Genomic DNA, 6,589 nt, shown 5'->3' with positions numbered 1-6,589 from the left:
TGATCTAAATTTTTAATTCTTCCATTTGTTCTAACACTTAGTTGATAAATAGTTTTAAAGCAGGTCCTAGAAAACACTTATTTATCTTTAAACTAGAAATACCCACAGAATCTCTGTGTCATCTCATAGATATTTCAACAAGCAAACCAATAATGGTTTCTCAATTTCATCTAGTCTCTCAGCTAATCTGTAGTTAGAATTAGTAGTTTTCAATTTATGTTTCCTATGCTTCAAATTAAAGCTAACATTTTATTAGTAAATGAGCATAAAAAAAAGACTGATAGCTAATTACTACTAATTACTCCACTGTTAGCTGATTAATGAGTTCAGTTAGTAAGATAGTCATGCATTTTGATCAGTTAAAATCATCTATGTATATTAATCAACTGTTATACATGTATATTTAATAATATAGCATAATTTTAGTGACTATTAAATATAATCTGACAAAGAAATGTTATTCAAAGAAAAGCAAAGTCTGAAAATGTATAAACTAAGCAGATCTATGTAGTTTGGAACTATCTCCTGATTGTATAATGACTAATGGCTCTTATTGTGTGACAGTTTCTTAGTGCTCATCTTCCACTTGGTTGCACAAATACAGAATCACTGTACTTATCAAATCACTTTTTAAATAAATAAGCAAGTAAGCACAATTTTTAGTAACGGGAGCATTTTGAAATCTACTTGTTTTATCCACCTTTCTGCTTCTGCCAAGACTGAATTTAAACTATCTCATAAAATGACTTGCTCTCTAGTTGGCTAGTAGGCAGTAAAAATAAAATGGAGGTGAAGTTAGAAAAAGCAGTGTGAACAAATAATGTGACATTATTTGTGTCATAATGTTACAATAGGGAGTTAACTAATTATTCTTATAAGATAGGGAAGCAAAGGGAATTATTGAGCTTAATAAACTGATGATCATAACCCAATTTTCTTCACCAGGAAGCTACAACGTCACACCCCAGGTGCATTACAGCATTGCTCCACCAAGGGGACTAACACTCTTCCCTTCCTCCCAGTACAAAAAAAAAAAAAAAAAAAAAAAGTATTTAATAAAGTATTTGACCAAAGAGGCCTGTCAGTCTACGTAGAGGTTATGGACTCATCCAAAGCCCATGAATGCTTGGGAAGTTGATTGGTTCCTTTGAAAAAACACTTGGTCTATCCCAAACACAAGCTAATATAATCCTAGGTAAACAAAGAAGCTCTCTCTCTCTCTCTCTCTCTCTCTCTAATATATATATATATCTTCCTCTCATGACCTGCACTCTCCCCGTGTGTTCAAGCACCCAGGAGCATGTAAACATATGGGTCTAGCAGCAACTGGGTCCTGTGGCAGATGGCACAGACTCCAAGGGACTGAACTTTAAAATGAAACAGAAACTCTAGACACTGGCTTTTCTTTTAGCCTTGCTGAGGACATGGTTGGACTTTTTCTATGGTGACACAGATGGAGAGGGGACACAGAGGCAACCTTCTACATTAATAAACTATCTTGCCACACCACAGTCTTCTGTGTGTGGGTCCTTAGAATTCCTTCCTTGTGATCCCAGGGAAGAGCCTAATTTCTACCTACAACAATAGGACTACAGAGATTAAAGAATAATGGATGCCAATAACTTCTTACTTACAGAATCAGAAGTTGTTCTGCCCTTGAAATATACAATTAGTCCCAAAACAATAACAAGAGAGAAGGCACCTTGAGAGCTCCTTTAAATCAATATCAGACTAGGTGTTGAGTATCTCTGTGTGATTGACCTATATTAAATCAGGACTAATAGTAGTGGGACTCTGAAAGTCCCTGAATTATTATTTTTTTCATAAAAAGCATAACTAAAAATAGAAACAAAATTACTCATAATTTTTATCAAATCTGTGATTTTTATCAGAAATTTCCACTGAGTTAGCTTCAATTCAAGAAAAAAAAATTATCTGACAAACTTAATTCACTAAGTACAACATTTAGGCCTGATGATTTAACTTATTTATCTTCTTTTAAAAAAAACATTCCAAGCAGCGGCTTTGAAGCCTGAGCTAGAGAACTCGGCATCTCCAAACCAACTCGCCTTAACTCAGCCTCGCTGAAGACTAACAGCTCCCTGATCCTAGCATCCTCTTCAATCCCAGCTAGAATGCTACTGCAGAAACTTCGCAGATTTGGACTTAAGCTGGCACGCAGACGTACACTGGAGCCAGGCATGGCTGAGACTCGCCTTTCCAGATGTCTGAGCACCGTGGATTTAGTGGCCCTGGGTGTGGGCAGCACATTGGGTGCAGGCGTGTATGTCCTGGCTGGCGAGGTGGCCAGAGATAAAGCAGGACCATCCATTGTGATCTGCTTTTTGGTGGCCGCTCTATCTTCTGTGTTGGCTGGGCTGTGCTATGCAGAGTTTGGTGCCCGGGTTCCCCGGTCTGGTTCTGCATATCTCTACAGCTATGTTACTGTGGGTGAACTCTGGGCCTTCACCACTGGCTGGAACCTCATCCTCTCCTATGTCATCGGTACGGCCAGCGCAGCCCGGGCCTGGAGCTCAGCTTTTGACAACCTGGTTGGGAAGCACATCTCTCACAGCCTGCAGGGGAGCGTCTCACTGAAATTTCTCCATGTCCTCGCAGAATATCCAGACTTCTTTGCTTTGGGCCTTGTGCTGTTGCTCACTGGATTGCTGGCTCTGGGGGCTAGCGAGTCGGCCTTCGTCACCAAAGTGTTTACAGTGATGAACCTTCTGGTCCTCTGTTTTGTCATCGTCTCTGGCTTCGTCAAGGGGGACCTGCACAACTGGAAGCTCACAGAAGAGGACTACAAACTGGCCGTGGATACGTACAATAATACCCACAGCTTGGGCCGTCTGGGCTCTGGAGGATTTGTGCCTTTCGGCTTTGAGGGGATTCTTCGTGGAGCGGCTACCTGTTTCTACGCATTTGTTGGTTTTGACTGTATCGCAACCACCGGGGAAGAGGCCCGGAATCCTCAGCGTTCCATCCCGCTGGGTATTGTGATCTCACTGTCCGTCTGCTTCTTGGCGTATTTTGGTGTTTCCTCCGCTCTCACGCTGATGATGCCTTATTATCAGCTTCAACCTGAGAGTCCCTTGCCTGAGGCATTTCTCCATGTTGGATGGGCCCCTGCCCGCTATGCTGTGGCGATTGGATCCCTCTGTGCTCTTTCTACCAGCCTCTTGGGCTCGATGTTTCCCATGCCTCGGGTGATCTACGCAATGGCGGAGGATGGCCTCCTGTTCCATTTCCTTGCCAAGATCCACAGCGGCACACGCACCCCGGTCGTAGCCACTGTGGTCTCTGGCATTACTGCAGCATTGATGGCGTTCCTCTTTAAACTCGCCGACCTCGTGGACCTCATGTCGATTGGGACCCTGCTGGCTTACTCCCTGGTGTCCATTTGTGTTCTCATTCTCAGTTATCAGCCTGGCCAGGAGACAAGGATCGAGGAAGATGAACTGGAGTTGCAGGAGGACACGCAAGGAACAGAAAAGCTGACCTTACGGGCCCTGTTTTGTCCACGCAACTCTGCTCCCACGGCACTCTCCGGCCGAGTTGTCTATGTTTGTTCCTCGCTGCTTGCTGTGCTGCTGAGTGTCCTTTGCCTGGTGCTGGCGCAGTGGTCGGCCCCACTGTTTTCTGGAGATCCAGTGTGGATTGCTGTGGTTGTACTGCTCCTCACATTCATTATGGGTGTCACTGGGGTCATCTGGAGGCAGCCACAGAGCTCCACTCCCCTTAACTTCAAGGTACCTGCTTTGCCTCTCCTCCCACTTATGAGCATCTTTGTGAACCTTTACCTTATGATGCAGATGGCAGCTGGCACCTGGGCCAGATTTGGAGTCTGGATGTTGGTTGGGTTTGCTATCTACTTCGGCTATGGAATGCAGCACAGCCTGGAACAGGTTAAGAGTAATGGACCCCCACTCAAGTCTAGGGCCCGAACAGTAAACTTTGATCTCAGCCATGCCTGAATGCTGTCTGGTGTAACCACACAAGAATGGAGAGAACTCCTACACGCACGGGCACGGGGAGCTAAGCTTTCAACGGGGTGTTGTTGGGGGAGCACTAGTAGACTCTGCTTTGTAGAATGAAGGGTGTGTCTTTGCTCTTTCTTGTCTCCTTTTTGTAACTTGTCTCCTTTTTAATTGCATCTGTAGCTGCTCACTGGCTTTTAAAAATTAAAGGAATCTAGAAAAAAAAAAATTCCTATTTACTTTCTAAGTTTCCCAGGTAGGATGTGTAATTTTGTAATCTGTCATTTGTCACTATTTGAAATGTTAGTTGTTTTTATTTTTATTTTTAGAATTTATTTATTGATTGATTTGAGAGAAAGAGAGAGAGAGAGAGGTCAATTTGTTGTTCCACTTATTTATGCATTAACTGGTTGATTCTTGTATGTGCCCTGACTGGGGATTGAAACCACAATCTTGGCCTATGGGGATGACGTGGCATTGTAACTAATTTAGCTACCTGGCCAGAGCTGCAATGTTATCTGTCTTTAGATAATTAGAACTAGAAAAATTCTATTATCAAAAGTGAAATAGGGTGAAACTTTCTTTTTTTAGTTTAACAATTTTGACCATGTTCACAATGACTTTTAAACCACTGGACAATTTGGGGTGAGTTTTTTATTGATTTGAAAGAGAGACACATCAATTTGTTGTTCCACTTATTTATGTATTCATTGGTTGATTCTTGTATGTGCTCTGACCAGGGATGGAACCCACAACCTTGGTGTATTGGGAGGATGTTCTAACCACCTGAGCTATCCAGCCAAAGCCTGGGGTGAAGTTTTGGCTGACCATACTCAATTATGTTCTGATGGGAACCATGTGTGACTCAGTCAGTAATTTCTAACACTTTTAACTCTAAAATCAGTTAAATTGAGATTTTTGTGAGGTTCTGTTTTTAATGAACTGAAATAAAAATATATATTTACATGTTTTGAAGATTTTCCTGGTATATTTTATAGTATTAAAATACCATCATATACAGAATTACCAAAGGATTTCCTCTTGCTGAACATGTTTAACAAATACCCAGGTAGCTTCAAAATATTTTAAGTTGGTATTTGGATTTTTCTCATGACACATGTACAATTCCATTAGTGGCTTTGTTCAGTGACATCTCCTTGGAAGGACAGTGATGTGCTCAAGATTTGTCGCTGAACTTTATTTTTATTTTATATTTTAATTTTTTAATTAACATTTATTCCCCCTATACCCTCTTCCATCTCCACCTTCCCCTTTCCCCCTCCCTTCATAATCAACACACTCTTGTCACTGGATATTCTTGAACAACCTTACAGAATTCAGGGGTAAAAATGACGGGAGAAAGAATGGATCATGGAATTTTCCTTATAGTAGGTCTGGAATGGTGTGCATGCAAACACACACACACATACACACACATACACACACACACAAATGTCTTTGGAAAATATACTGTGAACTCAGCTGGAGAAAAGCAGTGGAGACATTTCTATCACCCACCCAGTGTTCCTTCCACCTGGAACCCACATCATCATTTTGCTTGAGACCCAGCCTGTTTTAAATTCTTCTTTCTCTCTTCATGTACTGCCAGGTCACGGTTTACCCAAGCCTAAGTCTGTCACCCCTAATAAGCTGGATAACGTCAGTGTAATGGGATGGATTTTTGCTTTCTCAAAAAGATACTCTGTTCCAAAAAATATAATGTCTTTTTATTAATTTTTGAACAGTAAATGTATGTACTCTTCATAGAACATGCCAAAATAGTTCAAAAATGACATTATGGAAAATCATTAGGCAAGCACTTTGCAATTTTTAAAGATAGAATTTAAATGCAGTTTCAGGCACTCTCCTAAAAACAATCTTTATCTGTTTCTGACTATGACTGATTTTGACTCTGCTAGGAAAATCTCAGGGTGGAAGTTTCCTGAGCTGACAGCAGGTCAGGCTAAGTTAGAGCCACCTCTCCTGGGAAGTGGCAGAAGTAAAGGAATGGAACGGAATTTATTTCTCATTGGTTCTATACCCATAAAAGCATTGGCCAGTGACTTTCTAATTCCCCAGTTTTAAAAATAGTGAATCAGTTTTTCCATGTAGCTTCTCATAGCAGGATGAAAGCAAAAGATACCTAAAACAAAGCTTCAATTCACTGGCAGCATGTTCCAGAATTTTTTTTTTTCCCCAAGAGAAGAAAGTTGTCTTTTTCTTTTAGTTTTTTCCAAGTCTATATTATCTTTTCCATGGCACGTGATTGGGATATCAAAAGCAGCTATATTGTACCCTGTAAATGAATGTCCAACATTTAAACCTAATTGAAATGCACACAGAATTTCATTGGAAAGGGTGATTCATGAAGGCTGAACCACAGACCATCTGTGCCTACCCTCCATCTTTCACTTCATTCTCTTTTAAGATAGCTAAACTCTTCCTTTGCCTCTAGGTATCTTTTACTCACTATTCACATTAGTAGACACCCTAAAAGAAAATTGCAATATGACATGATGATAATCATTTAACCCAGTGTTTGAGAGGAGCTGGAATTGAAGGCAAAGGGAACTTTGGTTCTTTTTAATGGCTTTCTCAGCTTTTAATAA

The 6,589-nt window shown here is 40.9% G+C and overlaps 1 pseudogene; it reads left to right on the top strand.

The window, feature by feature from the left end:
• The first annotated feature begins 2,030 nt into the window (after positions 1-2,030).
• On the top strand, positions 2,031-4,186 carry LOC150007693 (cationic amino acid transporter 3 pseudogene; annotated as a pseudogene).
• The last annotated feature ends 2,403 nt before the right edge of the window (positions 4,187-6,589 follow it).

The sequence above is a fragment of the Furipterus horrens genome, unplaced genomic scaffold, assembly GCF_987537825.1.
Source record: "Furipterus horrens unplaced genomic scaffold, mFurHor1.1.pri manual_scaffold_6, whole genome shotgun sequence".
NCBI classification, from domain to species: domain Eukaryota; kingdom Metazoa; phylum Chordata; class Mammalia; order Chiroptera; family Furipteridae; genus Furipterus; species Furipterus horrens.
Note: the sequence above shows the minus strand (reverse complement) of the source record. Positions and strands in the feature narration are given on the sequence as shown.